Here is a 19,052-nt window from a genome sequence, read left to right on the forward strand (position 1 = left end):
ACTGACCACAACCTTGTGAGATCTGCTCTTCAGTTTTCTTTCCACCTTACTGTCCACCCATGCAGACCCAATGAGCTCAGAAGCATTTTGTTGTTGCTGACACTTTGTCTTTCCTCCCCGCTTCTCACAGGCGAAAGTCTTTTCCTTCTCCAACATGTTCTGGGTCCTATTCCTGGCATGTGCATGTGTTGTAGGGCTTTGGTAAGGTGGAAAGAGAGAAAAAAAGGAAATTAGGAGGAAGGAGTGGATTTTAGCTAGAGTTACAAGGAAATTTGAGACACTGGTGTTGTGTCTCTTCCTGCAGGAGAAGGCTGCACAGGCGAGTCAGAATTAGATGAGGCATGTGCTGCTTTGTCCCCCTTCCCATGATGTTTTTCTGGAGAAGCATCTCCTGCAGGCTAGCAGAGGGACCAGATCCCGAGGCTGAGCTGGCCAGGCAGCTCTGGGGCCAGCCCGCAGCCCTGCAGGGCTGCTGCCCTCATCCCTGCAGCAGGACCGCTGCTGCCTCGCCCGCATCTGGGCACGGTGTGGGTGACCAAGCATGTGTCACTGGGGCTATGAATAAAACTTCAGCCGCGTGTCATTTAGAAAGACCCTAATTTTAGCTAGCCAGCACGTCACTGAGGTGCCCCAGCACCCTCGGGGGGCAGCTTTTGTGCCCCATTATACCTGGTGTATAATGTCTTTTTTTTCTCCCGGAGGCTGGGGATGCAGGAGGGAGAGGAAGAGCGGCGCGTTTTCCTCCCGGGACGGGGTGAAGGGAGAGCCGGCGGTGGGAGCAGAGCGGCGCGGGCAGCCCCGGCGAGCCCGCGGTGTTTGGGTTGTCCGGGCGCCCGCGATGGCCGCGGCGTGCGCGCAGTGTGACAGATGACCTATTGAAATAATTTCGGAGCAGGGCTGGCGTTGCCAGGACAACCAGCGCTCCCCGGGCCATGTGACGGCCGCCTGACGTCAGCCGGGGGCTGAGCCTGCGGCCCCGGCCGCGCCGGCAGAGCCGGAGAGAGGGAGCGCGCTGGATGCTGGAGTCATCCCCGCCGCCACCGCCGCCGCTGCTGCTGCTGCTGCTGCTGCCGCCGAATCCCAGGGGCTGCCAGAGCATGGACTATTAAAAACTTGCATTTCTGCAGTGTGAGGTAACCATTTGCTTTATGTTCTCATCAGGTTTGGATTATTTTCCTTTAAAAAAAAAATAGAATAGAAAGCAGCTTGTATCAGTGACTGATATTTTTTTTCACTTGTTTGTTTTGGCTGGAAGTTTGCCTTGATGAACAAGCCCTGCACTATCAGATAAATGCAAAGCAGCTTCCAGTTACTAATTCTGTGTGTAGACGGCAAAACGGAGTTAAATATAGATTAATGATCCATGAAAGAGAATAAAATGATATCGCTCTCATTTGACACTTTAGAAATATAAATGAACGTGAGTAATCCTAAGCTAATGCATTCGGGAGTTAAAAGAAATGATGTTTAGGCTCTGTGTTTTTTATACCTCTGCTGGAATTTGTTGGTTTTTAATTGTGCCCGGTTCGGGCGGGTTTGTACCCAGTGTGTCCAGTGAGGGTGAAGCCAGCAGTCAATGCAGCCAGGAACGGCTTAAAATCCAACTCTCGAAGTTCAGCATTTAAACCATCTTTGTTCACGCGGAGTCCCTGCACCCTGCGCGCTGCCCGGGCTTTCTGCCCCTCTCCAGGGGCACGCGGCGCTCCTGACTCTACGGGATTCACAGAGGAAAGAATCAAAACCTTCCTGAAAAATCGCCTGAAATGTGCCAAGAGAGCAGCGTTGCTGCCACACAGGCTTTTACCCTTTTTCTCACAAGCACACACAGACAGGGCTTGTTTATTCTCTCTCTCTTTTTTTTTTTTTTTTCTGTTGAGCATCGAGATCAGTTAGAATAGCTAAAAAAAGAACTGCAGCATGAGCAGCATGATTTTTCAATCATCACAGTGATTGAAAAATGAAATGTTATTTGGGACTTTTTGTAAAAACAAGAGAGAGTTTGTGTCTGTTTCTGTATCGCACTTACTCCGAGGTGGCTGTTGTGGGGAAGGATATCCCAGAGCTCCTGAAGTTTAGTGCCGCAGGCTGAGTTTGCTTGTGTGGGAACATATAGATTTGTTTTAAGAAGAGATTACAGCTGAAGCATCATGTGCGTTGTTTCCTGGAAAAGTATGTTAGGTCTTTCTTATCTTCTCTAATTATATAGTCCTGTTCCCTTCCTCCCAAAGTTCAAAGGGTTTATCAATACTGGTAATGATTCTCTAAAGCAGCTGTGCTCTAAAACAGTGAGGAGCTACAGAACAATTTAAAACACAGAGCAGTAAAAGATTTAAAAAAAACCTATAAAAATTATTCTAATATTATCAAATGCAGCATAAGTAATTGTTTCAGAAAGAGAGCCAAGACAGATATTCGAACTGAAGGCACTTCTCTAAGGAAGTTATGGCTTAGTGCTCTGGATTTCACTGCATTTGGCATTCTTAGCAGAGAACAAGGATAAATGCTGAAAGGTCTGAAATGTCTGAAATGTCTAAACCATTTCACTTGGTGTTATCTCATCAGTTCTTTCCAATTCAACTGATGCCCTAAGACATTATTGTTGGGGGGGCTGAAATATTTCAAATTGTCTTTATTAAATTCTTCACCTGATGCCACTGCATCAGTGCATGGGGAATCTCGCCTAGCTCCTCACAGGTGAGTTTTAGCCAGGTTTGCAGGAGCCTTGCAGCATTGGAGGGGATGGCATCCCATGTGCAGCCTTGCCACGGGGAGTGAGAGGGCTCTGGGTGTTCCTGCCTGGGCTGAGCTGGCCCAGCTGCTGTGGGGAGCTGTGTGTCAGTCCAGGGCATCCATCCCCCTCTGTCTGCATGTGAGCTCCCCAAACTATAGAGGTGGGCTAGAGGGGAGGGCAGAGAGGGGGTTTATACAGCCCACCACCCTCTGAGGTCTGCTTGTTCACCAGCTTGTACTGCTGGGGTAAGTCTGCCGAGGGACCAAGGCGTGGAGGGTGGGGACAGATTGGAGCTGGGTGGCACCTGCCATTCAAGAGAAGCCATTCCCCCTCACGTCTGCAGGATTGGACTCCATGTGTAGCTGCTGTCACCTCCCAGATTGGACTTGAGTGATGATGCTCAGTGTGGGCTGAGGCTTATGCTCATTCATTTAGGCTTGAATACAGTGTCCTGTAGCATTTGATGCCTTGAAACCACCTGTAAGGGGAAAAATAATTGATGCAACTTTTGCTCATGAGCTATTCATTAGAAATGTCTTAAAAATTCCTTCCTCATCTCCAGATGGAATAGAGATATCTTTCTTTAGTGACACTGAGGTAGTCCTGAAAAGGCTCTAACTTGACCTTAGAGTGAAGGATGGTAAACTGCTTCACATTTTAGCAGAAGGGTCCTGTACATGCTGTTGCAAGAGGTCTGAGAGGCAATGTTATAGGGGAAGTGGGTAGGTGTCACTGAGGTTGCACAGGGATGTGTCCTGCCTGGCAGAGTGACATCTCTGTCCCTTCTTGATGATTCTTTGGAGGCTTTGGGCATCCCATCACCAGGCTCCATCCATTTTGCCCCAGAGAGGGGAATGAGTTGCAGGCAGCTCACAGGCAGTGCCAGAGTCTGCAGCTGGAGGTGGCACAGGTCCCTGCTCAGGAGGGAAGGGAATGGTGTGTGAGAGTCATCCTGGGGCTATGTGCCTCTGCTTGATGAGTTCATGCTCTTGCTGTCACTGGTCAGCTCTGCAGCAAACCCTTTGGAGAAGCACTCGGGTTTACCTTGGCTAGGTAAAGGTGTGAAGCTGCCAGGCAATGTAATGCTGAGCATCCCTCCATCTCTGAGCTGCCATGCTTGCACCCACCATGAGGAAAGAGCACACAGCCTGTAGGTTCCTCCGCAGCACCGAGAGGGGAGGTGGCTGCATCCTTCACCTTCTGCCCCACGCCACCACTGACACTGCCAGCTTCCTTGGGCTTGAAGTGCTCTGACACAAAGAGAAAGAACGTGAGATGCACATGGGCTTGGCAACACTCCACCTTCTTTTAGGGAGTCTAGACTGACCCTCCTACTTCCCTTCAGCCCTCATGTCATTTGCAAATGTCACCCCCTTTGCACACACACGAGGAAGGGACGATCTCTTCCCCCGGTCTCCTTGTCCGTGGCGAAGGGCGAGCAGAGCAGCAATTCCCCAGGAGCTGGAGCACTTCACCTTAGGAAAGAGCTTGGCTAAAGTCACGTCTGAGATCTCCTCAAGTCACTTCTCACACAACTGCATACAGCAGGGAAATCAAAACCAGATGTGAGCTGTTGATGCCTCTAGCCTCATAATAATAACACACTCAGTGTGCTCTACCTTGATCTGGGTGAGTTGATGGGCAATGACAATCTAAATTCAGGCCAGAATCATAATAAAACCTAAAAACCCCTTGCAGTGCGCAACACTTCTCCTTGATTTTTTTTTTTCAAGCAGAATGCAATTTCTGCTGTCTTTTTAAAGGTCCTAGCTACTGCTGAGGCAATATTCATGGGGGGAATAAAATCCTCTGTAGAGGGTGGCAGTTGTCAGTGGGAACTGATGCTTCAGTATGGAGTTTCAGGATCTTAAATTACTTATTGCAGAAGTTGGTTCCCACTCTGCTAAAAATCATTACATTGTGCTAATTTAATGTCTGCATCAACACTAGGAATAACTGGTTTAAATGATAGCTGATCTGCAGTAGAGATTTGGCATTTTAACCAACAGTTGTTTTTCCAATTAAACGCAGATGCCATACGTAGGACACTCTGAATGCAAAATAAAAGTTGACCTGGTTGTTGGTTCCAAGCTAAGGCAACAAAAATCCTAACTCTGGAATGTTTTTGGTTGTCATATTTTAGAAATAATCTTCCATGGTGAGCCAAAATCTCTACAGATAGCTATAGTCAGATAACAGTTTAAAAAATAGATTATGTTTTGGCTGTACTTTTGCAGCTGATAAATTTATCTTCTTAAATAGCAGGGAGTATGAGTTGAGGGTTGAGAAACAGTAATTTTGTAATTATTTTATATGGATTGAATTATTCTGTCATCAAATTTGCATTTCAGACAGCATTACAGTATGAAAATATAATTAGAAACTGTAATTCAGGAATTGCTGAATGTGATATTTCCCAGAGGGAGCACTGTGAAGAAGCTGCCCTTACTACAACTTTAGCAAATGTTGAAATCCTATAGGAGGAAAATGTGAAGGCTGAGTTGTAAAGTTGCTCTCCCTTCTGTGGTCTTCGCATACTGTCAACTTTCTGCTTAACTTAATTTTTTCATAAGATTCATTTCCACAGAATCATCTAATCATTACGAGCTGAAGGGCTCAGATCCTGTTCTGCTGAATTTCAGACTGGTTGTGCTGATAGCTGCTGAATTGCTTTCAGCCATAAAATGACACTGAGATAATATAAGGATCTGATTTACATGCAGAAAAACCAAGAAGCTTGTAGTTTGGTCTGAAATGCTATTTTCAATTTGCCCAGCACCTGAAATTCCCAGCCACGCCTCCTTTCACAGAAGATAGCTGAGGGTGGGTCTTGGTTCAGTTCTGTTTATCTTCTTTTGTAGTTCACTATTTTTTGCAGTATGTGTTCACAGTGCTGTGCAAAGTTTCTGCTGTATAAAACCCACTGATGTTAATCCTTATGTTTTTTAGTCTTGTGATGATCTATGGCTTATCATAGACATACTACCTGGAAACAAACATGTCTTGTGTTTTTTAGCTGGGCTTCTGTTGACAAATGCCATGTGCTTTTGTTTGAGAGACACTTTTTAGGAGAGCATCTCCATGGCCAATTTTTCCCACCACCTTGTTGGGGCATGGGTCAGGTCCTTATCTGAAACCAAGCCTGTGATGCACAAAGCCAGGATGGCATTGGGAGGAGACAGAAGCTGAGTGTGGGGCATGCTTGATGCTTTGATGTCCCCATACATCTGTCACTGTCCTGCTGAATGACAGTCACAGAGGAAATGTCAGGACAGGAACAGGAGAAGTGCAGACCTGTGACCCCAAGGATGGCATGGATACATGGGCTGGCTGGTGACATGGTTCCTAGTGACCCAGGGATGCTGTCACCCCCAGAGTGCTCTGAGCATCGAGACCTTTTCCCATGGCTGCCCAGGGCCACCTTTCAGCACCCACCCTGTCACTTTGCCTGGGTGCTGGGGAAGATGTCTGTCCCATGGCTCACATTTTGGGTGATGCACATCCTGCCCCCGTGTCTGGGATTTGCAATATGAGCCTAGGGCAGGAGCCTCAGGGTGTCACTGCAGATGGCTTTGCTCCTAGGGAGGGTGCAGTAAGCCAGGTTGGCTCTTTAGGACAAGTGGCCTTGCTCGAGGTGCAAGTGCTGGCTTACAGGTGGGACATGAACAGTTCCTGAACATCACAGCTCATTTTTGCACATTTACTTAGGAACTGCAAAGGAGCAGGAGGCGGCATTTCAACTGACTGTGTCTGCACATGGGAGCTGAAAGGCTTTGAGACAGGTTTATACCTGCCACATGTGTCACAAAGCCTCTTAGCTGTGTGCTGAATTTCATTGTCAAGAGAATGGGCTTTGGGAGCAGGCCAGAGCCAGGCTGTCCAGCCACAGGGGCATGGTGGACCAGGAGGGATGGGATGAGGGAGGAAGGAGAGCCCTTGGCAGGGCTGACTGAGTGTGTGCTGGCAGGATGTGTCCAGGGCAGGCTGATGTTCTTGCACTGCTGCATCTGCCCATGCAGGGAGCTCTGGCATCTGCAGAGCAGCCAGACAAGACTTTCTGCTGCGTGAAATGGAGCTGTCTGGAGGAGTCAGGAGAGTGAAAGACTCTGCCTGTGTTAGCAGTGATGCAGTGATGTTGTTTAGCTGCCTCGTGATGTAGCTGTGGCTTACAGGGCTGCTCTCTCTTCTGGGCACTGGGGTCAAAGTAGGGCTGGAGGAGCACTGCACACTCAACCCTTGTGCCCTGCCTGCTGCTTGACAACAAGAGTTTCATGCTTGTTCTACTATTATGAATAGAAGAGATCAGCTTTTGGAGACATCCAGTATTACTTGTAGAGAGGTTTTATTAGACAAGCAGATCAGGTGGTTTACAGGTTATCCCCCAAACAAGGACAAGTTAAAGCTGAAGAAAGTCAAAGTTGGCTTCTTTCCTTAGCAAATTCCCTCACTTCTGGAGCAGCAAGGTTTCCTGATTATGCCTCACACAACCTTTCTGCATCTCCTCCAGGACTGCAAAACCACAATGGATCCATCACATATGAAGTGTCTAACTTCAGCTGAATACAACTTAAAGAGATTTCATGAAGCAATTCAGTCTGAGAACCTCTAATTCTAAAGAAATATTCTGCTCACGTTGCGTTCGCAAATCCAAGATGCCAGGGGGATGCGAGCACAAAGCTGTTGATTATTTCCACAACTGCTGTGTGCTTCCTATCACAACAGTATTCTTTTGTGCAGAATGGCAGCAAGATTGCAGAGTCCCCTTTAGCTTTACCATCTTTGCAAGCCCGGGTCCAATTAGAGCAATTATAGCTCAGCAGAAGCACTGTCTGTTGTCCTCTGGACCTGTCTGTCAAGCATCCTATTCATTGCTGTTTATCATGGATGAGGCTTTTCATGTAAAGTCGTTCTGACCCTACTGAAACAGTCCCACCAGAAGGGTGGCCTGTGTTTTTATTTCACAGGCTGGTGTGGATGAGAAGAGTGCAAAATTACAGCTGCCCAAGGATACATCTTTCAGTCTAAGCATGATCTCCTCTCACTTGAGTATTATTGCTGGCTTGACACAGCACACAGCTTTCATGTTCAATTATTTCACTTCACCCTTCATTTTCAATTACTTTACTGCTAAAAATTGAGAACGTTATCAGAATTCACAGCTCTTCCTTGCCATGTTCAAGGGTTTCCTTAATCAAAATCCCCAAAGTGAATTGCAAGGCATGTAATGTTTGATGGCACATGATATTAAACCACTTACAGCTCTGATGTCTTTGTAGACTCTCTGGTCTCTGAGTTACTGGGTAGTGGGAACTTCTGCAGAAAGACCATTTGTGTTCTGCTTTGCCTCTCCTGACAGGGCCTGGTGAAGGAGCTGAGTGACTCCTGCTAAGGAAGTCCCCCTTGTCACTGCTAAGGTAGAAGCTGAAAAGCAGAACTCAGTGAAAGGCAGAAGTGCTGGGACTTGAGAAGGTCAGAGGGAATGCAAAGAGGAACTCTTTCTGAACAAAAAAAAATAGATATTTATTTTCTTGTACTGCTCTTGGAAAGGAAAATCCAGGGAGCAATGTTTATGAAACAAAGAGAATTCTTTCTGACAATTCAGAAATGAGATTGCCTGTGAGAGAGCATCCCCTGTCCCTGCTGCTACCTCCATGGCATCCATGGGAGTCCTGGCCAACATGCACAGCAGCACTTGGACAGAATAGGATTGCTTTAGGAACTGAAAACATGAGCTCAGACTTTGGTTGTTCTTCCCTCAGTATCATGAGGGCAGTGGCTCCCCCACATTTGTTTCCTATTTTGCCTCTCTTCTGCTAGGTTATAGCCCAGAAGGGCTGCTTCTGTCAGGAGGAACTGCAGGGCCATCTGCAGTAGTGGTCCAGATGTCACCTGCGCCTTCCCTTGGCACAGGATGCTGCAGGCAGGAGAGCTATGCCAGCCCTGACCAGGGCTGCAAAGAGACCTGGCTGATTTGGCCACACCAGCAGCAAGAAAAGGTGAGAGCTGATGAAACAGCTCCACATCTGCTCCATGGGGGTGTTGGTGAATTTGTTAAAGATGAGTTTATACTGCTTCACTGGATCTGCAGCCTCGGCAGATGCAGTTTCTTTTCTTGCAGCGATGGCGTTTTTGCTGAGAGCCTTTGGCAGGGTTCTCTGCTGCTGTGCAGAGCCAGACCCCTCCACTCACCACGGACACATAATGTTTGTGATGCTTCAATTAGAAAAATACAATTCTTTCAGAGATGGCAAAAGGTGACAGAAGCATTAGCAGGGCGGCTGCTTCCCTGACTTTTATTCTTTTTGTTAGACACTGGGACCTTTGCAGAAACCCCTGCCTCAGTTCAAGGAATCTGATTAGAAATTAAAGAGTGTTTCACTATTAGTTCACCATGTGCCAGTTATGAGTAGGCTGTGTGCTCCAAGAGCCTGTAGTAAGACACACCCTTCCTGCATGCCACTCTCACCATGCTCGCACATGGCACTCCAAGCAGGGTGTTGGGGAGGCAGCTGGGAGAGAAGGAGTTAAAACAAGCCACAATTACCAATTTGAGACATTCTCAAAAATAGCAGCTTTTCTTTTGTTTGCTAAATTCCCCATGCTTTCACAGTGCTATTCCCATTATTCATTTCTTTTCCAAAATAAGATTTTTTAAGCAGAAGAATGACTTGAGTGGGGAGAAGAGGGGATCTGCAGGCCAAGTGGGACAGCTGCACGCTCCTGTGTCTGCAGGGAGGGTATTTCAGTATTTAGGGCAATTTTGCTTCCTCACTGGCAAGCCCAGTAATTCCTCCCTGACAGTCCTTGCTTCCCAGGGGCCAGCACTGGGCAGTGTGCTCATGCTGTCCACTGTTGTTATGGCCCAACTTGAAAAGAAGCATCTCTTGCTGGTGGATACTCCTTTGAAGAAGAAGGAGAGGATGCTTTTGGAAAAATAACCCCAAAGGAGCCTGGCTCTGGGACTAGTGATGCAGGCAGATCCCACTGAGCTGGGATGCAGTTCCAGCCCTCAAAGCACCTTGGGTGTCCCACCCTTGACTGCTGGCCCAGGAAAGCAGCTGCTCTGCAGGGCTCCCTGACAGCGCCCACCAGGGCTGGCCGGGGATCCCGCTCCCTTATCCCTCACAGTCAGGTCAGGCATGCAGCCAAACACAAACAAGGTGAGCTCCAGAAACAGCTGCCAGCAGCCTTCCCCTAGAGCTACAGGGAGGGATGGTAGCAAAGAGGCCCTGAGAGGAATTAAAAATTAAATGCTCGTGGCAGTGGCTTCCTGTCACCACATCTCAGCAGTTCACCTTCACTGTGGCTGGCTGACTGCCCAAGCACTGAGCAGGAGCAGAGAGAGGAGCATCCCATTCTCACTGCCCTCTCTGGAGATCAGCCAGCTCTCCTGTGGCCCTGGTGGGAGGATGAGGAGGAGCTGCTTCACTGCTGCACACACACAGAGCTGACCAGAACCAGCAGCATGTGCTCTTAGTGGAAATCCCCTGAGCCCTGCTGAAAGGCATCACACCCGGAGGTGGCCAGACCCAGATGAGTCAGATGCCTCTTGAACAGGTGCAGCTGTCCAAGTTGGGGTGCTGAGATGCTGAACTGGCCATACCACAGCTCTCTCTGTGGTCTGGAGTCTGCAATGACCCCAGCAACAGGTGTGCTTAGTGCAGGTGGAGGCTGAGCCCACAAAGACTGGCATTTGGGCTGCAAGGGTCAAGCCAACCAAGGCTGGTATTTGGAGGCAGAAGGGCTGAGCACCATGGGGACATTTGGCTCTCCCTGGCATCCAGTCCAGCTCCCTGGTGTGCACATGCCCTGAAACCCCTTCAGAGCCCCAACAAATTCATCACTGAGCCCGAGGCCCCTTGCAGAGCATGTCCCAAATGATTTGAACTTTGGGTCTAGTTCATAATCCTCTCTTAATATTCCACACTAGGTAAGCATTTACTTCCCCCAAGCCTTGGTATTTCTTGTTTTGACACTAACATTCAAGTAGGTGACAAGCTATCCAGCTTCCTGAGATAATGGCCACTGGCTGCATCCATAATAAATGAAATAGGGGGCAACTCAGCACCAGAGCTCAGTAGCCAAAATCACTCTCTCTGCAGAGCAGTCCCTATCCCAGTCTAGCTCCCAATCAGTTCCAGCCTGCCCACTGGGCCTGTTCCAGGGGGCAAATGGCACAGAGTCCCTTTTCAGGAGGGTGCAGAGTTCAATAGCACAGACAGGGGAGCTGCTGTGCCAGCTGGCCCCGTGCTGGGGAATGCACCCACGTGCATTTGCTCCATAGTCACAGGTGATGTGGTGAATGTCATCGTGCATAACTGGGTGAGAATCCTTGGGAGGAAAAAAATGAGCCTTAAAAATAGAAAAGTGTTATTTCTGAAGCCCAGGTCTAGGTAGAGCTCATGAGCTGCAGGCTCTTGCCCCAGCCAGGAAATCAGCCCATTGGAGCATGACAAAAAGGCTGGCAACTCCAGTCTGTCAAAAACAGCTGTGAGGTTCTAATAGGACCAAAGGGAAGGAAATGAGGAACGTGGCTGCAAGAAAGGATAAAGAAAAGCCTTTGGTCCATAGAGCACCAGGCTCTTTACTCCTCTGTTTGTACAGAGGAACCTTATCATGCACACTGCTGACCTGACTCTTTACAGAGTGTGGGTTTGATGCTGATTTCATGTTGTTTCTCAGCACAAATTCTTTCCCCTGTGAGGCTCAGGGTTAATTCTTTTCTAGTTTACAATCCATTTATTTTTAAGATGTGAAAAATGCGTAGGTCAGTATCCACTACCGTTCTACCATTTCTCCAGAATAAGTAAATTGTTATTATCTGTATTAGCCTTCTCAGCAAGAGATCAACATGTTCCACTTTTCTAATGCTGCCTCATGCCTAAAATCTGTTTTCCAAATCCTCCTTTGAGTGAAGTGAGCACTGTGCCCTTCACAATGCACTCTCCAGCTCCCTGGGGACTGCCCAGCCCCACGCACAGCGCTGCCTTTGCCACACAGCACTGTCAGGAATTTCACATTTCACTCTGCAAGGAGAAAAGTGATGTCCAGGTGCTGTCCTCATAAAGCATCAGGGTTGAAAGAGGTCAAAAGCAAAGGACATTTCAGAATGCAGTTTTCTCCCAGTTCTTCTGATTTTGTTGAATTCAACCTTTATGTTTTTGACCTTGGACCATAATGTCAGAAGGGTTTGAGAGAGCCAGGGGAACATTTGCCTATCTCTTTGCCTGCAGCTTTTCAGGTAGGTTTGATTGTTTTAATTACTTCCTCTGTTAGACGTGGGGTGTCTTCCACTTTCTCTGAATTTCCCAGTCATGTCTGGTCACAGATCACCTAGAGCTACATGGAAGCCATCATATGGAACTCTGCTATTATCTGCAGATTTACTTCAAAGACCTGCAAAGCATGAGGATGCTGGCTGAAAAATTTGAACAGTGGGGTTTAGTAAAGCAGGACTTGGGCATAACTTGTGAAAGAGTAAAGTTTTCCCTTTTCATTTGCAAACAGGAGTTGCTGTGCTTGTATTGCTCCAAATAATACAGGGGATTTGGGAAGACTAGCATTAAGACAGTTTTTCAGAGTCATTGAATATGTTTTAATCCTTATTAGCCTTGAGCAATTGGCTCCCAGTGAACTCACGGAAGGAGAGGTATAATTAAAGATCTGTCTTGCGTGGCCTGCTGTGCATTTAGAGCTCTGCAACTGCTCTCAGTAGTGAAATAGAAATATGTCTTTCAAAGGAAAGCTCAACAACAGGAAATATTTCTTTCAGAAATATGAACACAAGTGTTTCTTCCAAGAATCATCAGATAAAAGCAAAAATGTTCTTAAATTTCTTGTTCCACTAAGCACCTGGCTTTAATCTACAGTTCTTTGACTTTGTTCATTTTTTAACCCAAATGGGAACCTATTTTAAGGCATTGTTATTTCATCTGATAATAAAAGTCTATTCAACCATTTGTGTGTTTCATCGGTGTTTGCATTTCTTCTTCCTACCATATTTTGCATTTTTCTCCAACCTTTCCACGGAGGAATCAGTGGTGTCCAAATTGCTGCTGCTCAACTGGACATAACTCCCTGTTCCTTGCTCTTTGAAGTTGGTTACCTAATTCTGCTGGTGGGTAATTTTGATAAAGATTTCACAGAGTGCTAAATTTGTCTGCACAGATGATAGAATGACAGGTTTTTCTCCCAGCCATTGCAGAGGTTTGTGATTGCTGCTTCTCAGGTGTCTGGCACAAATGGAAGTGGCACCATTGTGGGACGTGCTTGTTATCCAGGCATTTGCCTTGAAAAAACCTGGATTACTGATTGCATGATTTGTCATATCTGTTTAGGCACACTATTTCTGAAACTGCTCCTCCTCCAATCAATTAGAAACTCCATTAAATTGGATAAACATATTAAGAAAAGTAAGAGATTTACTCAAGGAGTCTTTATTGCACTTCATTATAAACTGCTGAATCTAATATACAAAGAAGATTGCTTTAATTATAAGTGGACAAAAGAAAGATCTACTCTATGTTCCCACTGGGCAACTATCAGCAACGTGCACCTTCTTCATCTAATGCAGTCATGACAAGTAATTAGCTTTGGTAATTCTCCTGGGAGCAGCATTAACTGCATCACAGAACCCCCAAGAGACAATGACATCAGGTGGATTTGCTAGGTTGTGTGGTGTCTGTTCTCAGCTGTTTTTTCTTGCCCTGAGGAAGCTGATGACACAGCCATCATGTAGGCAGAGGGCTCAGATGGTGAGGTGTTGATGTCCCCATCTCATCTCCAGCCAGTTTCACTGCACTTGGTGCTGCCCTCTGAAAGCTCAGCGGATTGCAGAGAGCTCTGGTGGCCCTCAGTGCTTGCAGACACGTGCATGGTTTGTTTTTGTTGTGCAGAGTGAAGTGCCTTGGTGCCATTCACTCTTTTGTACTTTATTACTATTTCAAACCCCAAGCAAACAATTTTCAGAGGAGGAGAAGGAAGAGGTCAGTCCAAGGTGGTGTCCTAGAACAAGAGCTCCCTGGTGCCCGTGCTTTTCACTGTTAGGTGGACATTTGAAACTGGGTGAAGGTCTGATAAGCAGAGGAATTCCTCCAGATCTGTCGTGGTGTGGCTTGGGAGGGAGCTGAGGCAGCCTGGTGCCTTCCCAGCGTCACAGCCGAGGCAGTGCTGGGCATGCCCTGAGGCAGAAGGATGGCTGGCAGGAGGTTCAGGTGCCTCTGAGCCCAGGAAGGGTCAAGAAGTGCCCAATGAGAGTCTGTTCTGTGCCATCCTCCTGTGGGTCTCTGCCAACCCAGGAATCCTGAAAACTGACCCCAGCTAGCCCAGGAACACGTGACCAGCTGATAAAAAAGCCATACAGATGAAAAAATCCTTTCCTCCCTCTTCCTGTGCCTCTGTTCAGTCAACACTGTAGTGCAGCTGTCACCCAGTAATTTCAGTGAAGTCATCAGAACTCTTCAGAAGAAAAGAATAGTATTAATAAATTATGGTGTTCCTTAGAGGAGACAAAAGGATGACAATAAAGAGGTGAAATTTTGTAGAAAGCTTGAATTACTCAATACTGAATAGAGACCAGGCATGTCTGTAATTCACTTTCGAAGAAAATATAAAACTCACTGTTTCATGATTTGGACAACAGCCTGCTAATCCTCTTGACTCCAAGGTTAAGCCCAACCAGCTGTGAATTTTATTGAGGTTACTTGTAAATCTTAATTTCATTTAAATTTTTTGCAATAATGTATTGCTGCTCTCAGTGCTGTCTGATGCTTGAAGTGGCAGAGCTGGCCAGCTTTCCTGACCTGTCTGTTGCATCCTGGCTCTTGTTCCTCTGCTTGCCCAGACCTCCCCTCACATTCCTGCCACTCCCCATCACTGACGTGTGTGTGTGGGGGGGGTGATTACACAGTGCAGAGGAAGATAAAGATATCACAAACTTGTTTACTTAACATCACTGCCTCTGGCTCTCCTCATGGTGATCCTCTGTGCCAGAAAAACTGCCCGCTGTAAGAAGCATGCTTGTTTCTGGGGGTGCTGTTTCCCTTCCAGAAGTCAGGACAGTAGGGGCCCTCCTGACTCCCCCAACCCAGTGTAGGTATCCATGTCATAGAGACCCTATTTGTGGAGTTTTTAAATTGCATTTTCCCATGACTTTGGCTCTTTGTCTTGTGATCTTTGAAGAAGGCTGTTCCACAGACTTTGCTGCTCTAGTGGTTTGAGATTTGCTTCTCATTCCCAGCCAAAATTTATTATGGCTAGTTTATAGCCATTTGTTCTTTTGCCAGCATTGTCCTTCAGTTTAAACAGCTTTTCTCCTTCCCTGGTGTTTACCCCCTCTGATGTATTTATAGACTTCAACCATATCCCCTCTTGGCCTTTCTTTAGCAAGGCTAAACATCCAAGAGCCTCTGGTCTCCTCTGAGAGCACAGGCTTTCCATTCCCTTATTTGGCTTAATAGCCCTGCTCTGCAGCCACTGCAGGCCAAAATCCCTTTTCCTCAGCATGTTTTCCTGGCCATGTGCTACAGTAATCCAGGTGAGCCCTCACAATTCCAAAACCTGCCCATTAAGAGCATTGGTAATTCACCCTCTCTGAACTCAACAGATTGGTCTCAGCAGGTTCATTAGAAAGCATCACTTGTGTCCTGCAGGACACATCATATTGGTATTTTTCTGTTATCTTATGGCTATACAAGTCCTTCAGCTCTTCCTCCTGCTCCATCATTTGTAGTTAAGAACATCAATCCTTCCCACTTGTCTCTCACATGCTGCATTTTGCAATAAGGAATTTCATCCCTTTGCACTATTCCAGTGCTAAGATTGTCCCATTCTCCTGGTGGGGTAGTCTGGTGTCTACCTGACAGTGCCTGTCACCTTGGTGTCATCAGTTCTGCACTGCTTTGAGATTATGCATCCTGGTTGATAATGACAATGTACAACTACATCCATCCCAAGACTCATCTTGGAAGAACCCTACTGTAACCACCTTCCACCTGAAATTTCTCTTCTGATTTCAATTCATGGTCCTGAGAGGAAACATCTGCCTTTCTCTGTCAAGCACATCCCCAGAGGAGTGAATTGCTTTGATTTTACCCAAGTGGTTTTGAATTAGCCTTTCTGTGTACATCCATGTATCTATGAGGAATGAACACTTTTGTACTGGCTGGAAAGCCAGGGCAGGCAGACTTCCTACAGTTCCCATATAAGGTCAGTTCTGCCAAGAAACTTCAGTTTTAACCTTCAACATTTCTACAACTTCAGCCTGAGATCTCTCTTCAGCAGCACTTGCCAACTGTGGTGCTCAAGTTGGGGTGTTAGCAGATGTGTTTTGCTCTGCTTCAGTCTCCCAGTGGGTTACAAAGCCAAATTTGTGATTCAGATGACTGCACTTATTTTTCAGACTTAGTACACTTTTTTTTTAATGGGAGTTTGGAATGGGGTGCAAATTCTTTTGTGTTCTGGCAAGTGTCCCTCATATCTTGGCCTGCAGAGGAAGAGCAAAAATGATATTTGTACCCTTTACATTCAAAATGTGTGAGATAGTAAATATCTTGAAGTCTTAATAAACATTCCTGCTTGTTCTTCAATTAAGACTGTGAGATTTCTCCCTGAACATCTCCTTGTGAAGTCTGACAAACATCTGACTGTCTTCTTCTTTGTGCCAAAGGGCTTGGAGACTTTTGGAGGAGTTGGTGGTGACATCTCACCAACCAAATAATACAGCTACTTCTCTTTTGGGCTCAATAGACCAACAGAGAAGAAATTACAGAAAATTTAGCTGCCCTTTTGATGACAGGAAAATCAGTGCTTGTCCTCCTTCCCATGAGTAGTTCAGGTTTTGTATATCTCTCAATGTTATCAGCTACTTCTGAATAGGTTTTATGAATGATAACTGAATGAACTGAATGAGAACTAGTTCTTTTAAAAAGAAGAGGAAAAAGAAGATGATAACAAGTCAGTCTAGTTAAGTTTGTTACCTGCTTATAATTTAACTTTTTAATATGAACATTAGAGCATTCTCTGATCTGAGCAATAAGCTTTCACCTTTTCATGTTGTGGGCTTGCTGAAAAGCCTTTGCCTAGTGGCTACATGTGAGATGCTGTAAAACCAAAGACCAGATACTCCTGTGACATTCCAGATTTCATCTTACTTGTTTGGTGGACCAGTTACCCTGGCTGCTGCTCAAAAAATAATTGATTTGATGATTTGTTAGCTGAGCAATAAGGTAGAAAAGTCTATATTTTGTCATGAGATTTCATTTTCTAGCTATTTTTGTTAAAATCAAGGAACTTCACATCAAGAAGGAATTATATAGCTCAATCTGACACTCCATGTTGAGCAAACTGAGGCTGTGGTCTGCTCAAGAAATTTTGTGAAACATACTCCCATATTTCTGTTTCTGCCAACCATAAATTTGGAATTTGCTCACTCACTCTCTAGATTCCATTTAGAGAGGGTATTGACTAGATTTCTATAGCTTGTATAGAGACAGTGAAAATTAGATTTCTGAATCTGGAGTTTTCTGTAGGTAAGTAATGTGGAGAGTTTGATATTAAAACAATCTCCTCCTGAGCTGCTGTTGGAGGCTGTGTCCTGTTCAAGGTTGATCCCAGGTTCAGAGCCCTCAGTGTGTACCTGCACACATTCTCTGAGCCAGCCCAGCCCCCTTGCTGTGTTCAGGCAGAGCTGGGGCCGTGGCTCTGAGTGCCCAGCAGTGGATCCCTTCCACCAAGGACGGTCCCTGCTGATCTGAACCTTCAGAGGGAACACTTCTGTGGTCTCTGCCTGTCCTGTCAGTACAGGGCACAGACTGCAGATGAGCAGAGCTGGACAGCTGGGTCCCCAGCACATGCAGGGCTCGTGCTATCAGTCAGAGAAGTCCCTGGGGGCTGCAGCCCCCGTGCCACCCACGGGCCAGTGCAGAGTCACAGTGTGCAGCTGGGTGCCTGGAACCAAACTTCTCCCCCCTGTTCTCCCTTCCCACAGCATCACCTCTTCTTGAGAAACTTGAATGTAGGAAGCATCCAAACCAGAAGCATAGGCAGGGGAGTCTGCCAGTCTGCAGCTGCTTAGCATCTCAAAAGGAAGGCTGGATTCCTCATATCTGAGGATCAAGATGCAGGCAGTCACTTTATTGACAGAATTAGTTCATATTCCAGTCCATCATGTGTACAGATAATGCACTGTGGGATTAAGCTACTGTAGCAATAAATTTCCTAACCTAATTGTAAAAGATAAAAGCTCCAGTGAAGTGAGGCTTTGTGGCACGCTCCTCTCCATTCAATTTCCAGTCCCACAGGAGAGCAGGCGAGAACGCCCTCCCTCAGGTTGCTGCTCTGTGTCTCTGACCTCCTCCTACAAAAGCAAATTTTCCAGGGAAGGAAGTGGAGCAGCACTAAATCTCCCTCCCTCTGGCTACCAGCATCTGCTGTCACTCTTTGCAGCTCACGTGAAAGGTCATGTGGAGCAGGGCTCTGAGAAGCCCTCCAAGTAAAATAGGGAATGCTGCCTGGCCCCAGAAGACCTGCCTCCCCTTGTCTGCTTCCTCCCCTCTTCTGCTGCAGCTCCTGACCCCCCTACTCTTCCAAGGAGTTTCAGATAGCCACAAGCACTGCCAGTCCACTGCACCTTAGATCTGGAAACAGGAGTGGCTTCTGAGCACTGGTGGCACGTGAGATGCTGATTCCCACTGGCTGTGGCAGCTCAGCAGCAGAAGGAGGAGGGAGAGAGCAGCCTGTGGGTGCTGGGCAGCCATCTCAGGCCTTTTTTGGGCTCAGGGAGGGCGGAATGCACTGGGCATTGCAGGAGGTCTGATGGTGTCTGGGGATTGCCCAATACTCCCAGGCTGCCTGTGGCAGCAGCTGAGGGACAGACACTGCACCCAGTGAGGAAAGCCCAGGAGCTGAGCATGTTAGGCTGGATGGCAGCTTACACCTCAGCAGTGCAACTGCTGAACCATCCACCTCTGCAGCCTCAGAGATGGGAATGGCTCTGCTGCAGTGTGGCCAAGCCCCAGGGAGTGGGGTGGCGGCATGTGCGCGGAGCAGCCTTGCAGAGAGGCAGACAGGTGCCCCATCACAAGTCAGAATCAGTGAATAGTTGAGGTTGGGAAGGACCCTTAAAGGTCATCTAGTCCAGCCCCCAAGTCATAACAGGTCATTGATTTCCATTCATGATTGAGCTGCCTTGCACTGCTAGTGAGACCAGAGCTTCTTGGAACCTCACTAATTAAATTTTCTTCTGGCCATGCAGCTAGGTTGGCATTGTTAGAAACCACAGGCATGAAGCCCATGTAATGCTGGTGGCAGTAGCTTTATTTCT

The 19,052-nt window shown here is 46.9% G+C and overlaps 1 protein-coding gene across 3 annotated transcripts in view; it reads left to right on the top strand.

The window, feature by feature from the left end:
• The first annotated feature begins 999 nt into the window (after positions 1-999).
• NCALD (neurocalcin delta) overlaps positions 1,000-19,052 on the top strand; it is a 59,779-nt gene continuing 41,726 nt past the window's right edge. For all 3 annotated transcript variants that reach the window (XR_014616597.1, XM_084217459.1, XM_084217460.1), the window contains exon 1: positions 1,000-1,133. The gene's annotated coding sequence lies outside the window, so the exon portion shown is untranslated. The remainder of the gene's footprint in view (positions 1,134-19,052) is intronic.

This window comes from Fringilla coelebs (genome assembly GCF_963513975.1).
Source record: "Fringilla coelebs genome assembly, chromosome: 1".
NCBI classification, from domain to species: domain Eukaryota; kingdom Metazoa; phylum Chordata; class Aves; order Passeriformes; family Fringillidae; genus Fringilla; species Fringilla coelebs.